This window comes from Cervus canadensis, chromosome 12 (assembly GCF_019320065.1).
Source record: "Cervus canadensis isolate Bull #8, Minnesota chromosome 12, ASM1932006v1, whole genome shotgun sequence".
Lineage (NCBI taxonomy): Eukaryota > Metazoa > Chordata > Mammalia > Artiodactyla > Cervidae > Cervus > Cervus canadensis.
In genome coordinates, this window is record NC_057397.1 from 512,573 (window position 1) to 531,195 (window position 18,623).

Below are 18,623 nucleotides of genomic sequence, written 5' to 3' on the forward strand. Positions count from 1 at the left end.
TCTTGTGAACAAACAGCGAAATGGATTCAAGCGGCACTTCCCAGACTGAGGTTCGTGGAAAACTATTTCTGAGATGCTGGAAGGCATTCCGTGGGAAAAAAAGAGGCCGCAAATTTGGAAAACACTATGTGCTAATTAACTATACCTTTCTTTTGGATACCCAAGGCACATAAGAATATCAAAGGCTGGGATACTTTCTTTGTGTGGGTCTTATAGTAAACCCAATTTATTGTAAAAATTCACTTCAAAATTTGAAATTATTAACAATGATAATTATACAACAACACAAAACTGTGGAGAGAAACATCTTGGGATACAGTAGATCTTTAATGATTAAGTACAGTAGAACACTGTCCTTGTTAGAAACGTAACACACATGTTTGAACCATGTTTGAACCACGTAGCAGTCTGCTCACCAACACAGGTCACAAATGTAGCTGATGGCCTGCACTGGACTAAAACTGAGTTAAAGACACACATTTCAGGACTTGCCAGGTCAACCCTAGAGTGGAAGACTGGGACACTTTAAGGAGCATGGTTAACTTTATAACCCAGCAATTCTCCATTAAAATAACTTAAATAATTAAAATCAGAAAATTTTGTGCACACTTACAGAGTACTTATTGGGACATCAATATAGAAAACTCCATATTAAAAAAAAATTAACAAAAGTTAAGCCTCAAAAAATACACTATGTGTATGAAGTAAGAGGTCTAAAAACAGACAGACACTATTAGGGAAAAGCCAAGAAAAAAAAACAAGATCAAAACCAGACTAAAACAGAAAACTCACGATAAAAGAACTAAGAAGAAAAAATAATCCCAACAACAAGAAGAGGAAAAAACGTTGACATCCGTAGGACATAATTACTATGTGGAATTTTTATTTTGCTGCTATTGTGATCAAAAGAATGAGGACAAAAGACATTAACATAAGAAATTAAAAACAGTAAACCTATGCAAAGAACTTCAATCACTGATAACTTTTAAATTCCAAGTAAAACAATAGTGAAGTGTCTTTTTATCCTTATAAAGATGTAAAAAAAAAAAAAAAAAAGGAAAGAAAGAAACAATAATACAAACAATGAAAGGACAGGCTTCAGAGAAACAGTCCCAATTGATAATCAGGACAAAGTGTATTCCAAGTCACAAAACTGCTCTTACACTTGACATAGCAATTCCACTCCTGACAATTCCTATCAAAACGACCCACATCTCCTCAAGAACGAATAAAAGGAAGATAGTATAAAACTCATCACCAGGTTTTACAGTATAAGAAACTACAAATAATCTAAGTCTAACAACAGGGAAATGACAAAGTAAAGCATGAAACCAAGAGAAGGGCTTATATGGTCACTGAAAAGTATGTCTGTAGCAATTAGAAAGAATAAAGGATAAGGTCTGCCATTTATTGATGTCTATTGTGTGAGATGTGCAAATAATATGTAATTCCATTATTTGCAATGTAAAATTGCAGATATTATAAAGAAATGAATTATCTAGAAATATAAAGCTTAGAAAGGTTCATAGAGATGTTTAAAAGCTGTTGTTATTGTTACCTTGGACTGCTAATGATTAGGAGCTTTCTTTCAAAATAACTTTAGTTGTGTAATATCATAAGGCTGATGTAGTACTTCAAATTCTTCTAGGCCTTTTAACAGTCTTGTAAGACATTTGATGTCTGCTTTTCCCTCAGCAATTGCAAGAGATCCAACAAGATGCTAACTTTCATCGAAAACGAGGGAGAAATAGTACACACTCTCAGCAATTTCCTTGTTGCCTTGAAAACTGTACATTTAAAAAATTAGTAGAATATTGTGTTTCAAGAGCTCCTGTCTGGGGCCGAAAAGAAAACTGTAATCACAGCAATTACCTTGTGAACCTCTAATTTCTGTTGTAGTTCTAAAGTTCGGAGGAGCATACCCACCCACAAGCACTATGGCTCTTTCATCTTGAAGCAATTGCAGCTCCATTCTTAGGAAAATAATAATTATAGGTACAACAAGGTATTTAAAGACCAAAAAAAAAAAAAAAAAAAAAGAAAAGTCATGAAAACACCATTTTTCATGTTATAACATAATGAGAGTTCATTAAAACAATTAAAACTTAGACTGCAAAGGAGTTTCCTGAGTCATGTCTTTTCAGGATCCTGAGAATTTATCAGGATCCTACCTCATAAAAGAAAAAGAGTTTTCACTGGTGAACAGATTAGGAACCACGGAGTTACTTAGCCTTTTAAATTCCCACCAGTTCTGAGGTTCTATAATGACCTAGTAAACCATGAGCCTGGGTCTTGACCCAACGATTCAAGATACGCTGCTGCTGATTTAGTCATTTAGACTTTGTTGTTTAGTCGCTCAGCCGTGTCCAACTCTTTGCGACCCCAAGGCCTGTAGCATGCCAGGCTTCCCTGTCCTTCACCATCTCCTGGAGCTTGCTCAAACTCACATCCATTGAGTCAGTGATGCCATCCAACTATCTCTACCTCTGTTGTCCCCTTCTCCTCCTGCCTTCAATCTTTCCCAGCATCAGGGTCTTTTAGACTTAATCACATCATTTATTCTAAAGTGGAGATTGCTGACTAGGTGCTGGGAAACATGGTGGTTAAGAGGACAGAATTTCAAGCCAGATGGCCTCGAGTCAAATTCTGCTCCACTACTTACTGACTATATGATCTGGGCCAGTTACTTAATCCAGGTGTGCCGTAGCTTCCCCACCGGTGAACCACCTCGCAGAGTTACGTGGATTGAGTAACCATGTAGATGAAGTGTTCAGAATGGTGCTTGGAGCAGAAGCAACATCAACAAATGTTAGCTAGAATTTGCAAGTGTGGATACTTGGGTTTATTTTTTCTAAGGTTCCCAAGAGGTAGGTGGTTAGCGAGAGTAATTTTTACATTGTTGGTGGTGCTACTACAGAAACTTCCTTGGTGGTTCAGTGGTAAAGAATCTTCCTGTTGATGTAGGAGATACCGATACGATCCCTGATCTGGGAAGATCCCACATGCCGAGGAGCGACCAAGCTCGTGTGCCACACTACTGAGCCTGTGCTCTGGAGCCAGAGAGTCACAACAAGAGAAACCACCGCAATGAGACGCCCATGTTCCGCAACGAGAGAGCAGCCCCTGCTCGCTGCCACTTGAGAAAAGCCCGAGCAGCAACGAAGATCCAGCACAGCCAAAAATAAACAAACTTTATTTAAAAAAAAAAAAAAAAGAAGGAAAAGAAAAGGGAGAGGCTGATGTAAGACCTTCCACTCAGGCCATTTCTTTAGATCAGTGACCTCCCTGCAATGCACACAGGAGTGTCTACTTTGACATGGGAGGAAAAACAAAACTCTCGTACTATTTTATGTTAGATAATTATACAGTATTAGTACAAAAGAGTATGTATAGATGTATATACCTGTACATGCATATGGCATGCACGCTTTAAAAGGTTTTACAAATGAGATGCATAGAAGTTTGGAAACCGCTGCACATGAAGATTTTACTTCTCTTAAGTAGGAACTGTGGGGAAACGTGGAGTGAGGACAACCGTGTGGCCCAGGGGCAGTCTGCACATGGAGAGAAGACAGCGCTGTTCAGTGCTTAAAACGATGTTGCCAGAAATGCCGGTGGGTTTCTCACGAGTGGGGCTAACCGATCTAATAACTTAGCTTAGAACTTGGAAAGGCAGCAATGGGTACTAAGTTGATTCCAAAATAAAAGAACACTCTTTTATATAGTTTCCTGTCACTTTTACTGTCTTGCATCTGATTTCTCCAGCTGCCCAAATATTATCACAACCTTTCCTGAGGGAATGAATAACGGCTCAGGAGAGCCTAGAGAGAAGAGGGGATTTTTTCTAAACTCACCTGGGTAATAAAAGGAGTCTCAAAACTCGTCTCCCAAATCAGAATACAGTGTTAAAAAATGATTCTGTTCACAAGTGTTCTGTATATTTACTGCTAAAAGTGCGTGAAAGTGGATGCTTCTCCCTGGTCTTCTGCTTCCTAACACAAGGCACTCAGGAAAAAGGTTTACCGGCAAAAAGAAAACCATCAGAAAAATCTGCTTTTGTTTTTAACATAATACTGAGCAAACTGGAAATACAAATTCAAAACTTTAATTCTGCACCTCTAAAACACTATTTTCCTTTTTCTTGACTTGCCACCGTAATTCACGTTTTATGATTTCTATGTAACTAATCGACATTATATGCAACCTGTATTCTGCTTTTTTCACTTAATACTATACTGCAAATACTGGTGCTTATTTTTCCTGCCAAGCACAGCCATGACTACTTTGGCATTCCATCACTCTCACATATCATCTACATATCACATATCATCTACACATTGCTCTCATTGAAAGCCAACTTAATGGCCAGCTTTTTTACTTTTTGTAAATAAAGGTATTTAAGACTTAACGTTCCAGCATGGCTGTCAAATAATCAAGTTGTTTTTAATAAGGATAATTTTAAGTTGTGTATGTTTTAAACATGCTCATGAAGTACTAGCAGGCACTAATGATATCTTTTAATATCTGAATAACTCTCATGCCCCCAAGGCACAACACTCACAAAAGGTCTTTAAGTTTCTGACTTCTAAAAAGCTGTCACATACCAGAAATGTCATAAAGATCTAAGTAATCCTCTTGCAAATTATAAATGAGTGCAATTTAGGATAGTGGTTAACTCAAAAAGCACAGGCCTCTTAAATGGGGGCAGCAGCTAATGTGGAATGCTCCCCATTCTAACATCTCCCCGCCCCCCCCCCCACCCAAATAACTGTTCCTTAAGTCACCCTTTCAAATAAAGCTCCCTCCGAATGGCCAGTTCGGACGGAAGTCTTATTATAAGGAGAATGTGCGTAGATCCCAGGGCCCACTGATTCAATATTCCTTGAGGAAAACAGGGCTGAGGTAACAGAATTTGCTCTGAACTATAAATGAATATTATGCTCCACTGGCAGCTGTTTCCATAAAGGTAAATCTTTCTGTTTATGGGAGTTGAAGTTTTCTATAAATCAAACCTTTGATATTAAACCTTATTCCCTCATAGATGTACACGTTAACATTTCAGAGACTTTCCTCAACAGGCCTCTAGTCTTGTCGCCTTTATCAGAGCGTCCTTTTGTAATGTAAATGACACCCTCCCACACTCACAACCAGCTTATCTGAAATGAAGAAGCATCTATGGAACATTTGGAAAACAACTTCAATCTCCAGGCTACGAATGCATTTGACAAACATCTGGTGGGAACAATATCCCAGAGTCGGGGAATACAGAGAGGGTCCCTGACCTCAGGGATCGTGAAGGATTACTCCAATCATGTTTATTAGGTAGCTGGATATAAAACGTTTTGAACCATGAATGCTTCCCTATGACATTTGGGGATAAGTACGCCACCACAAAAATGTATTTACCCAGAGGCAAAGTATGTAGTATATTTTAGAAAATGTTTAAGAAAAGAAATACAGCTTGAAGCCAGGAATGAGAAAAAATATTCACTCTCCTTGATAAATACATATCAAAGCTTTTATTAAATCACATTTTGCGGACTGAGTTATCTTGTAAAGGGAGAGGACAAATTTCCCTTGAATGACTTTTTTTTTTTTTTTTAATTTTATTATTATTTTTTTTTTATTCTTTGAATCAGCCATGGATTTACATGTATTCCCAATCCCGATTGAATGACTTTTTAATATGCTGCTGGGAATAAAATTAAAGGGATACTAATGGAAAAACCAAACAAGAAACTGAAGTGCTAAGGCTCTAAGAAAGCATCAGCTTATTAACAGTAATTTCATAAAAACAAAGATGTTTTCCAAATGTCTGTGTTGATTGATTGGGAAAGCAACATGTTCAAAGGCCACTTCTTGGGGAGCCTGAGTGATCCCAGGGCAGTAACTATAATGGGCACCCTCAAGGACAGCTCCCCCCATCCCTTTTAAACACAATCTGGCTGCTATCGTGACCCTTAGTGCAGTGCAGAGTGACGTTTTACTGTCTAGGTTCTCTAGAGATCCTCCAAAGGACTTCACTTCTTGAAACTGAACCAACAGTGCCCTTCTCATCCACCGACGAGGTGCGCCATCAACTCACGAGTGGTCCAACCCAGGCCCCATCACACCACAACAGTGACATACAGCTCAGCTGGTGTCTCACACAGCCCAGATTTGGGGGAACGGTACTTCAGGATGACTGTTTATCACACAGCTCAACTCTGCAGGAATGGTACTTCAGGATGAACATTTATTTCATTCCACAAGCTTTTGTTTGATGGGTAGAAGTGCGGAGAAACACATGGTTTTAGAGCTTTCATGTAGTTAGAATATGCTTAAATCAGAAAACTACTCACTTAGGTCAGCATTTCCCAAAAGTCATGCCCGACTAGTCCAATTAATGCTTCAAGAAAGGGGGAGACTGGTTCAAAACTGGGAAAGGAGTATGTCAAGGCTGTATATTGCCATCCTGCTTATTTAACTTACATGCAGAGTACATCATGCAAAATGCTGGGCTGGATGAATCACAAGCTGGAATCAAGACTGCTGAGAGAAATATAAAAAACCTCAGGTAATACCACTCTAATTGCAGAAAGTGAAGAGGAACTAAAGAGTCTCTTGATGAGGGTGAAAGAGGAGAGGGATAAAGCTGGCTTGAAGCTCAACATTCAAAAAACTAACATCATGGCATCCAGTCCCATCACTTCATGGCAAGAAGATGGAAACAATGGAAACAGTGACAGGTTTTATCTTCTTCAACTCCAAAATCACTGCAGACAGAGACTGCACCCATGAAATTAAAACATGCTTGCTCTCTGGAAGGAAAGCTATGACAAACCTAGACAGCATATTAAAAAGCAGAGACATCACTTTGCCAACAAAGGTCCCTATAGTCAAAGCTATGGTTTTCCCAATAGTCATGTATGGATGTGAGAGCTGAACCATAAAGGCTGAGTGCCTAAGAATTGATGCTTTTGAATCATGGTGCTGGAGAAGACTCTTGAGAGTCTCTTGGACTGCAAGGAGCTCAAACCAGTCAATCCTAATGGAAATCAACCCTGAATATTCATTGGAAGGACTGATGCTAAAGCTCCAATACTTTTGCCACCTGATGCCAAGAGCTGACTCACTGGAAAAAGACCCTGATGCTGGGGAAGATTTGAAGGCAAAAAGAGAAGGGGATGGCAGAGGATGAGATGGTCAGGTAGTATCACCAATGTGATGGACATGAATTTGAGCAAATTCCGAGGGATAATGGAGGACAGAAGAGCCTGATGGGCTATATTCATGGGGTCACAGAGATGGACATGACTTCGAGACACAACAACGATACAACAGCAGCCAGCAGGCCTGGGAAACACTCCACACTGTACCCTCTTCTGAAGATCCACAGAGCATGGATCTACTAAAGGTTCGTGAGGTTCCTGTTTCTTTAACTTGGTTAACACAGTATTCCCCAAACTCATTGGCCTCACAAAAACACACTTCCTGCCTCTATCCTTTCAGAACTAGTTCTCCACACGATACACTTTGGGCTACACAGACTTGGACCATAATATTTCAAGAAAAAAATCTGTTCTAATTTATATCAGAGAAGGCAAATAGGTAGCTCAGAGTCTAAATCCAACTTGCAAAATATCATTTGTAAACTTCTGAATATAGCTTCCACACATTTTTTAAACTTCAGTTCAGTCACTCAGTCGTGTCTGACTCTTTGCGACCCCATGGACTACAGCATGCCAGGCTTCCCTGTCCATCACCAACTCCCAGAGCGTAAACTCATGTCCATTGAGTTGGTGATGCCATAGAGTCAGTTTTAAAACTTGGGAGATTTAAGATAAAAATTCCGAAGTCCAACCTTCCCTCTAAAATGCCTTGGTGGAGCTGAAGGCACCTTTCCCCAGGAATGCCCATTAGGAGGAGGGCCAGTCTATGGTCTCCAGCTGCCACTGAATCACCAGGTCTGTGCCAGTCACTCAGGCCTGGCCCCGGTCTCACAAGGGGTCCTATGAATTCTACATTGCCCGTGTTCTGGGCAATGGCTCCATGATGAAGGCATCAGGGCATGCTTGGGATGCAGGAGGAGAAGGTCACTGTTGACCTGCCCATCCCGCCAGTCCACCTCCCTTACGAAGGTTTGCCGAGGACAATGCCTGTTTATACCCACTGCCTTGGCATAACAAGTAACAGAGCCACCCTCACCCTTGTCTCATTCTGGATAAGTTACACAGTCACTGTAGCTGTGAAGTCCTCCCAGACACTCACCTTCACCTCCTCAAGTCCCAGGGATGCATTGTACCACTTGAGTCGGCCCTTCGGTACTTCCCAATTGCTTCATGTGAGCCTTACAGAAATAAGACACATCAGAGCCCAGGTGAGTTGGGTCTGATTCCGGGTTTTGCCGCTGAATGGCTTTGTTGCGTATAGACAAGTCCTCTAATGCCTCTCGATTCAGACCCACATCACCCTATTTCAGAATTCATGGGAAGATCAGGGATGTAGCAAGTGCTTGGTAAACAGCAGGGGTTCAATAATAGTATTTTTAGTTCTGAGAATGTAACTCCCTGGAATTAAGTAATTTGAATCCAATGGTTTTGGGTTCTCCTGGTAGATACTATACATATTATTGCTGACTGATCTGACTTCTTCATCCAAAAAAAAAAAAAAAGTGCACCAAAAACTGCCATTGCATCAATTCTCACGTTTCTTTAATTTTGCCAATTTGGGGTTAACTGATATGGGAACATTTTCCTTATTTGTCCCCATCAATTTCAAAATTAAATTCTGGAAGGGCATCTGTCCACTTACTTATGGAAAATTTTTTTTAAAAAATGTTTTGAAGGCTAAGAGGAAGAAGAAGAAAGAAAAAAAATTCTCCCCACAGAGTATGGTTCACAAAATTCATGACCTGAGTTGATTTAAGAACTAACAATCTGCCTGTAATTTAGAGAAATGAAGTGATGACTCATGCACTAAGATGAACTGGGTTTTTTATTTTTTTCCCTCCTCTATGCTTTGGGATTACTAAATATCAGAGAACTTTCCCTGGGGATTTTCCCCCAAGTCTTTATTTGTTCCCAAAGAGCTTCAAACATTCTCCTGTTTTCCACTCCTTTTAAATTTGTCTCCTTTCAATCCAGCTAATAACTGAAGCCATTTCTCACGAGTTCTCACCATGGAAAGAAAACCTCAAAGTGGATGCTTAAATGTTTAAAATTCACTTTCAACCCTTGCCAGACCTCTTTTTGTGAGACAACACGGGGATTGCCCTGGATGCAAGGTCTCCCCTGCCCTCCGGACTTTTCTGAGTCTGACACTAATACCCAAGAAGTAGATGGGGCGGGGCAAAACGAAACCGAGCAGGGCTCAGATGCACAAAGTGCCTCTTCTGGGCTGGCCATGACTATACAAAAATTTTCAAGCAAAATTAGCATAAATTAGAAGTGCTGTTTTTAAAGTCGAACCTAACGAGCCATCATTATCTTGTCATGCTTGCTCGCTAATTAGAGATGCCACATTGCCTCACATCACATTTTAGTTTCTTACAATGGACAGGGATGGGGAGGCGGGGTGGGACATATTTGCATTACCACGTCTTCACCTGAGAAAAATATTACGGAAGGCTGGATTAGAGCTGAGTGCAGCAGACCTCACACAGGGCAAGAGTTCCAAGACAAGTGAGTTGTATGTATTCGGCTACTTCTTGGGTCAGGCTTAAGAAATATTAAGGCTTTCAAGTTAATTGCATTTATCTCTTAGCCATTGGCTCTACTATAAAAAATACCTTAACTAGTGACTCTGCTCTTCTCAAAACATTTTTGGGATAATGAATAATGGATATGTTACAATTCCCTTTTTATCTGAAAGGGAAGAAAAAAGGCCAACCAACATTGTTCATTTACATGTTGTCCAGTTACAGGAAAAAACCCAAGAATCCATATTTTCCTTTTCGGTCAGTAGGTGTGTTTCTTGGTATTTTTGTGACACTAAAAGGTCTTTACACTCAAGTGTAATGATGACTTAATTACATCAGTAAAATCGGAGAGTGTGTGCCCTCTGCCACAGGAATAGACCCCGCAGTAACAGTCTCTTCCTGCCAATTCACTGACCACTCTTTGTTCCAAATGGGCTGTCCCTCTCGTTGGGCTCCGAGGGCAGGGACTCAGGGTGAGCAGGTGTTGGTCTACTTCCTGTGCATTCGCTGAGGTTCAACTAGGTGTGTCAGTCACTTGGTCATGTCTAACTCTTTGCGATCCCATGGACTGCAGCCCGCCAGACTCCTCTATTCAAGGAATTCTCCAGGCAAGAATACTGGAGAGGGCTGCCATTCTCTTCTCCAGGGGATCTTTCTGACCCAGGGATCGAGCTGGTTCTCCTGCATTGCAGGTGAATTCTTTACCATCTGAGCCACCAGGGAAGCCTTGAGGTTCAGCTAAGCTCTGTGCCAGAAATGTTTCCGCCGTTTTTCTCTATTTCTAACAGTCAAAAAAGCTCACCCCTTAAAAGTCTGGGAAGACTTTAAGACATTACATATTTTCTGTACTGCCGAAGTTTTATTTTTTAAATTGAAGGATAGTTAATTTACAATGTTGTGTTAGTTTCAAGCGTGTAGCAAAGTGATTCAGCTATACATGTGTATGTACATATATTCTTTTTCAGATGCTTTTCCATAATAGGTTATCGTAAGATAAGGAGTATAATTCCCTGTGCTATTCAGTAGGTTCTGGTTGTTCACCTATTTTATCTAGAGTAGTGTGTATGTTTGTCCCAAACTCCTAATTTATCCCTAAACCCACCCCAGTATATTTGCCTGGAGAACCCCATGGACAGAGGAGCCTGGTGGGCTACAGTCCATGGGGTCGCAACGAGTCGGACACAGCAAGCACAGGGCCGCCACATTTTACTTGAAAACAAAGGCAAACCCTGTAATCCTGAGACGTTAAACGGCTTGCTCAAGTTCACACCAGGAATAAGCCCACATCTGTCCCCTACTCCTGCGGCTTTTCCCTCTACCAAGATGCGAATGGGGTTCCAGACTGGCCCCAGGATGGCACCCGTGGTCCTCAGCTGGGAAACGTGGTGGGTGTGAGAGGAGACGCTGGGATGACCCCGTGGGTGCAGGAAACATGGGCCAAATAGGCCTCTGAGGGGGTCCCACTGGGTCTCTGTGTGCTGAACCCCACAGTCTCCTCCTGACAGTGGACTGGAGCATAAACAGAGGTAAAGCAGGGGACCCCCCCCCACCCCAACTGGATGAGCATGGAGTCTCTCTCCAAGGCACTGAAGATTTGTGGGGGAAAAGAGAGTTTTACATTAAGACAAACTATATCACGGAGCATGAAGGCAAAGTGGCTTTTTCCCCTCAAGATAAAACACAGCACTTCCAGGAAATGTCCAGATCTTGTAGGGTCTCGCACTCCTCAAGGAACCTCATGCAGAAACATACTCCACTATGACTCAATTACATGCATTCACAAAATGTGGGAGTAGCAGAGCAATTACTAGTTAGAAGTATCAGAGCTTCAGGACTTCCCTGGCGGTCCAGTGGGTAGCACTCTGCGCTTCCACTGCACGGGGAGCAGGTTTGATGGCTGGTCAGAGAGCTAAGACGCCACACACCACACGGCATGACCAAAAAAAAAAAAGCGTGTGCGCATCTACCCTCACCAACCCACTGTGAGAAGGCCAGGCCATGGAAACCAAGGAAGATATTACAGAATCTGCTAATCCCTCAGATTCTGCAGCCTTGCTTATTCCAACATCTCAGCAGCTCACAACTGAGTCTGGCATTTATAAAACCTGTGTGACTGTGTGTGTGTGTGTGTGTGTGCGGGCATAAGTGTGCTCATGACATTATAGCCCATAAATGTAAGCCAACCACTTTATTTGGTGCTCGAATGAACAGAGTACACTGAAAGGAAAATGTATGACTGTCGATGTGTTGGCCACAAAAATAGAATCTTCCTGAGAAATTCTCAAGGGTATTCCTGCCTTTATGCCACTTTCTCCTAGTTAATGATAAACCAGCATAAAATTCAACCCTTCCTCCAGGAGGTAAGCTTGAGAAGGACCAGGAGAAAGAGGGGTAGAGGGGTGAGATGCTTGAGAAATCCTGGGATGGGGTTCTATGACAGCAGTGGGGGGTGGAGTAGGTTTGGAGGATCCTGGAGCATCTCTAACTGTGTGGGAAAAAAACTGCCAGGAAAACCTATACTTTGGTCTGAATCAGAGGCTGGTAACTCCTCAGGCAGAAGTACCCAAAGTGCCCATATATTAATAGTTGATGTGGAGTAAGACTCTCTGACACACAATAAAATCTCACAGGTTCATGTAAATGGTATATGTGGAGGCAGCCAGGGGACCTTGGGTGGGGAGATGCTGGAGTGGGCATGATTATAGTCAGGGCATCGCCTTCTCTTCCCCTTTCATATATTTCCATTCTTTCTTAGTTCCACGACTACTCATAGTTGACTCTCAGAAACTATCACAATTCTTACTACTGTGTGCATACAACAAACAATTGCGGAATGAATAAATAAATATGGTTACCAGGCATAATAGGAAAAGACAAACGCATCTGACAGTTACTGCAAAAACCTAAAAGACTGTATACTCCAAAAATAAAAGTAACTGTTAGATACGGACAATATAAACTTTGCATACTTTTTCATTAGCTAACAATCACCATGTGATTAAAACAAAATGCATGTCACAGATTGTCATGTTCCCAGTGTTGCTTTAAAAGAAAAAAAAGTCCATGTAGGATCATAGATAGGGTACAGAAGGTTTATTCACTGTCCGTTTCAGTAAACATTTGGGATGAAAGTTAATACTTTATTAAATATGAAGAAAGTAGTCTTTGAATGTGAGTTGGAATTCTGAGCTTCTTAAATCCTTTCAACTGATATTTAGACTGTAAGAACGCCTCTTTTTCCATGATCCTTGTTGAGATAAAGACAATCACAAAATTTTGAAAATATTTATACAAAAGGCTCCACTGCAATTCCTCCAAATGGCTCTAGGAGAACAGACCTCAAAATACAAGTTTATCTTCAGATGTATTATTAAATACTTCACATTTTTAACTTCTGCAGAAGGATAAACAGAGAGGCCTGTTCCATGACCCAAAAAGCCAGGATTTCCTTGAATGACACGCTAATGAAAAATGCAAACCAGTGGGAGTCTTGACTCATTGTGGAGTCTTGACTCATTGTAGAGTCTGTTACATTCCAACCAAAGGCCTGTCTTGTGTCAAGAGGGAAGAAATAGCTCCTGAAACCAAAAGTTATCGTTAACCTTTGCCTTGAGAATATTTCCGTTTTTGTGTAACACGGAAACACAGAAAACGATTCTCCAAAATACTTAAACGCTTATTAACATGGCACTGACTTGGTATATAGTGTCTGATTACATGTGGTGGTCACAACTACCTTCAAAGAGCCCCAACTCAAAGATCAGGAAAGAGACAGCCAGGTTCCATGGCAAGGGACCACACTTTTCTTCTAGCCAGCACTAACTAGGCCAGGTAAGGCAGCTTGACCAAGGGCTTCCCAGGAACTGATGATGTGGCTGGAGAGAAGACAGATGAGCTGGACTAGTCAGAGCTGACCCCCTAAGGAACTTGCAAAAGTGAAAAAGTGACAGAGGAGAGCGATGACGGACCGGGCACAGGTAGCTTAACGAAGAAACACAGACTCCAACTAGGCAGCAGGTAACAGAGACACAAAGATACAAAAAGTGGAAGCAAGCCCAGACCGCGAGGAGAAGGGAAACACACAGATGCAATGAAGGAGACATCACAGGGAGATCAAGAGGTGGTCTGGAACTAACCCTGCCCCCCATCACTACTTCTGAGTAAGTTTAAATGAGCCTCTGCTCTTTCGAGAGCCCAACGGACGGAAAAACCCCACCAAGTGAGAAGTATTAACCTCTGTAGGCCACGGAGTTGTTAAACTGCAAGATCAGAGAATCAAGTTCAGCAGTGTTTTCCTCCAGATCCTTGAGTGTATTTCCCAAGCTCTAGGCATCCTGGCAGAATAATTACCCATTTTGAGCACTAGGAACCAGGCACATAGAGACACTAGGTAAAGATCATTAATCTTTATTTTTTTTGAACAGCCTAGGAAAACAGGCATTCGTCATTATCTCACAGGTGAGGAAGCTGGGGTTCAGAGAGGCCAAGCAGCTTGTCTGCAGTCACACAGGCCAGAAAGAGCAGCCCCATGATCCCACTCATGTTGCAGACACTGACAACGGGGAGACTCCAGGCCCCGTTAGAACTGGTGAGAAGAGGAAAACCAGCCATGACGGGAAAAGCAGAGGACTCTTAGTCACATGACCGGGACGTGACAGGTGTGGAGGTGAACAGATGGACAAACACGCTCAAGGGCTCCCCCAGCCGCGGGGAGAGGAGACAACGAGACAGGAAAGCGACCAGGCCGGGCTGAACCTCAAGGCAAATCGAATCAGGGATGCTGGCCCAGCTGCAGGATTAAATGACAGAAGCTCTCGCTAAACGGTGAGAGCAAACTGCTGATGCTTCATCTCATAGGCTGGCTCCTTCTACCTTTCACCTGGCAGGAGACGCCGCAGGGTCTACCAAACTCGTGATCGCCAGCACCCCACCAGGGAGACACAGTTCTCAAGCCAGCCAGGCCCTCTCAGCTCCTCAGGGGCAAAGCGATGCTGCCCGGGGCCCCCTGCACTGGCTGGTTAAAGACCAGCAGGGCGCGATGAAATGGGCAGAAAAGCCCCTTTGATATCCCTGCCTATGCACTGGCTCTCTATTCTTTTTTTGGCCAGGGCATGTGGGATTTTAGTTCCCTAACCAGGGATCAAACCTGTGCCCCCTGCGTGGGAGCATGAAGTCCAAACCCCTGGACTGCCAGGGAAGTCCCCAGTGTCTCTCTGGCAAACAATGGTTATCTAAACCACTTTTAAAAAGAACTATATTAACTGTATTCCTGAACTGCTATTCAGCTATTCATGCACACCAGTATTTCCTTTCACGCAGGAACTGATTAAGCGCTTAGTATGTGCTAAGCCATGTGCTTCTGCCTCCCTGTGAGTACAAACGAGGGAAAATCCCTGTTGTTTGTCTGAAGCTTATGTAGTACCGTGCATCAACCAGACTTCAACAGAAACGCATACGAAGGGAAATATTCTATTGAAATGAAAAAAAAAAAAAATTAAAAAAAAAAAAAAAGAAAGAACGGGTAGAAACATGCCGGGCAGGGACAATGCCGGAGCAGCATGACTGAGCCGTAAGCGGTGGGAGGTGGTCCCTGTGCACAAAGGGCTCCAGAAGCCCTGGAGGGAGGTCGGGAGGGGTGTCCCAGACACGGTGGTGTCTGCTGGCTTTGACGAGTCAATGTTCTCCAGCCATCAGGGGAAAGATGATTTAAGAAGGGGGGTGAGCTGAGTTGAGCTAAGGAGAAGCAACATGGAATCCCTGGTGTAAAAGGGGAGTATTAAAGAAAAAACGAGGGGCTCTTTCAAAGAATATGACAGGCTTTTCCGGTGGTTCAGACGGTAAAGAATCCACTTGCAATGCAGGAGACCCGGGTTCAATCCCAGGGTCGGGAAGATTTCCTGGAGAAGGGAATGACAACCCACTCCGGTATTCTTGCCTGGAGAAGCCCATGAACAGAGGAGCCTGGCAGGCTATGGTCCATGGGGTTCCAAAGAGTCAGACATGACTGAGTGACTAACACACTTCAAAGAATATTGTGATCAGGGCCAAGGAGCTGGCCCTTCTCAAGGCCACAGGCGGCTTTTAGTACAATCTGTGATGGGGTCGAGTCTTGTTTCCTTCAGGGCACCCCATAGCACCCAGCACCGGGTGACTGACAGAAAATGTCCCTAAACATTTCTGGAAGTGAATGATCAAATAAGGCATCAGAATTTGGGAGGGAGATCCCCCGACTCTCCCCAACACAAAATAGGAAAGCAAAGAAGGCCTTTTGACAGCCTATAATAAAAATAAGAGAAAAAAAGATATTATGAACAATAGACAGATGTGAAAAAATACTAAACAGATCCTCCAAAAATTAAAAAAAAAATTTAACAAGGGAATGATTAAACATATACCAGTAAGAGAATTAGTGAACTAGAAGACACAGCTGATGAAATTATCCTAAGAAGGTAGCACACAAAAAATAGGATATTAATTAAAAAAAGACAGAGTATTAATAGATATTAAGAGACACGGAAGATAGAATGGGAAGGCCCAATGCTAATCTAATAAAGTTCCAGAAGGAGAGAACAGTGGGAAAGAGTGGAGAGATCAATGTTATATTCTGAAAAGCTCAAAGAACTGTGGTTGTTAGCTTTCCTAAACTTCAGCTCTTATCAACCATTTCTTGAGCACATTCTGCAGGTGCCAAGAGCAAAGGGAGACACAAAACAAGTGCAGCCAGCCGCTTTCACGCATTCCATTAGACTAAAGCCCTTGTTAAGCCAGAGGAGAGCACAGAACCTATTGCCAAACCAACACCTACGGCTGACCCTAGTATCAGCTCCTAGGGCTACTGGAATTCAATGAGAAAGAGAGTTAATAAGAGCAACAGTGCTCAAGTAATTCACGGACCTTGAAGAACTGGGAAGTAAAAGGTATGTCACATGATACTAACAGCTAAGACTTGCTGAGTTCTTAGTCTGTGCAAGACACTGTGCTGAGCACCTCGATGGAGGACCCAACTAAACTCCCACAATGACCTACTGGGATGGGGATGATTAGATGATGACAACAGTTTACAGATAAGCAAGGCTGAGCACCCTGCCCAGAGCCACACAGCAGCTAAAAGGAGGCTGTGAGTCAAACCCAGACCGTCTAAGTCCAGAGCTGGGCGATGAGCTGTTCTCACATCTAGGCAGAACGCCCTCTCCCTTGATAGAAATCTAATCTGCAATTATTAAATGAATAACATTTTGAAGGCACTCCCCTACCCCATCCTTACACAAACAGTGGAGTCAGGGTGGAACCTCCTATGCCCTTTGGGTAGGACACATTTCATTCATAAGAGCAGTGATATTAGCTGTGACCTACGCATTTTTTCCTTGGGAAAGCCTCCTCCCAAAGGGTCAGCTAGAGGGGAGGGTGGGAGAGGCCTTCTCTCTAGGGAGAAATTCAGGAAGAAGCTGATGGAGTCTTGTTTCCAAAAACCACGACGCATCTCTGTGACTACATGACTGTCTGACAAAGCAACGTGGCACTGCAAGATCCCAAAGACGGAGCCCATCCCTTCTGCCCAAGGATCTCACTTCTGAGAAAGCTTCCCAGGGAGCTCACTCAATGGGGAAAGGTAGCTAACAACTCAAGTGGATCACTGCATGCATGGTCTCTGCCCAAAGGCAGGCAACCTCTGGAGACTCAACAGCATAGAAACTTTAGTAAATTAAGGAACATTTACATGATGCCATAGATGAAAGACAAGATGAGATGGTTGGATGGCATTGCTGACTCAATAGACACGAATCTGAGCAAACTCTGGGAGATGGTGAAGGACAGGGAAGCCTGGCGGCCGGGAAGTCCAAGGGGGTCACAAAGAGTCAGATACAACTGAGTGACTGAATGACAACAAATATGATGGTATTATTATGGGGCCCTTAAAATAACAGAGACGGCAACACTTCAGCACAGCATGTGTGCTACTCCAGTTTTATAAGTAAAACGGCAAGATTCAAAGTGGCAGCTGTTTAAAACAGCATGGAGGTGGTTGTTTAGTCACTAAGTAGTATCCGACTCTTGTGACCCCTTGGACTGTACAGCCTGCCAGGCTCCTCTGTCCACGGGATTTTCCAGGTAAGAATACTGGAGTGTATTGCCATTCCCTTCTCCAAGGGATCTTCCCAACCCAGGGATCGAACCCAGATCTCCTGCATTGCAGGCAGATACTTTTACCACTGAGCCACCTGGGAAGCCCTTAAAACAATGTTTGAAGCAACAAAGACTGAATACCAATAACCAAAAACTGTTAGGTTAGGGTGGTGGAATGGTGGGTGATCGTTACTCTCCAAATATTTTTTAAATATGCCATTGTTCCAACATACACTATTTTGGGGAGGCATTCAGGTGTCTTGATAATATTCCAATTCAATAATCCTTTGCACTCTCCGCAAAATTATACTACCGTTTGTTAAACTAAAGATTTTCCACTGAAGCACCCCTACTCCCCACAGTTTTGCCAATGTTAGCTTATATTATACAGGACAAGAGCAATATCGAATTAGTGAGTATGATTCAAGAAACCTGAGGGAGGGGGAATGGCAAGGAGGAGGAGCGGTCAGAGGCACTTAAACCGCTAACAAAAAAAGCACTGTGGCTCATACATAACACCATTATTGGCCTCCGTGAGGCATTATCAGTCCAATAATACATTTCTGTTTCAGACTTTTTAAAAAGTGTACTTGAAACCAGAACAGGCCTTGAATTTCAAACACACAGAACTAAAGGAATGCCGCGGAGGGAGAATTAAGGTCAGCTGAACTCGGCCTTTTGTCTGGGATGCATTCTTCAGACTCGGGAAAGAGGCAGAGTTGGGTTTAGCTGTGGATGATTTGAAAGTAAGATCCGAGGTTTTCAGAATTACCCACACAGCCAGAGTTAGAAAGCTCGGTGCAGATTTCTGTGATATGGC

At 42.7% G+C, this 18,623-nt stretch overlaps 1 protein-coding gene and 1 non-coding gene across 3 annotated transcripts in view; both read right to left on the reverse strand.

Moving 5' to 3' along the window:
- ASAP1 (ArfGAP with SH3 domain, ankyrin repeat and PH domain 1) overlaps positions 1 to 18,623 on the reverse strand; it is a 327,644-nt gene that overhangs the window by 146,699 nt on the left and 162,322 nt on the right. The gene's annotated exons all lie outside the window — the stretch shown is intronic.
- TRNAC-GCA lies at positions 17,833 to 17,904 on the reverse strand. The gene has a single exon. It is a non-coding gene; the product is annotated as a tRNA-Cys (tRNA).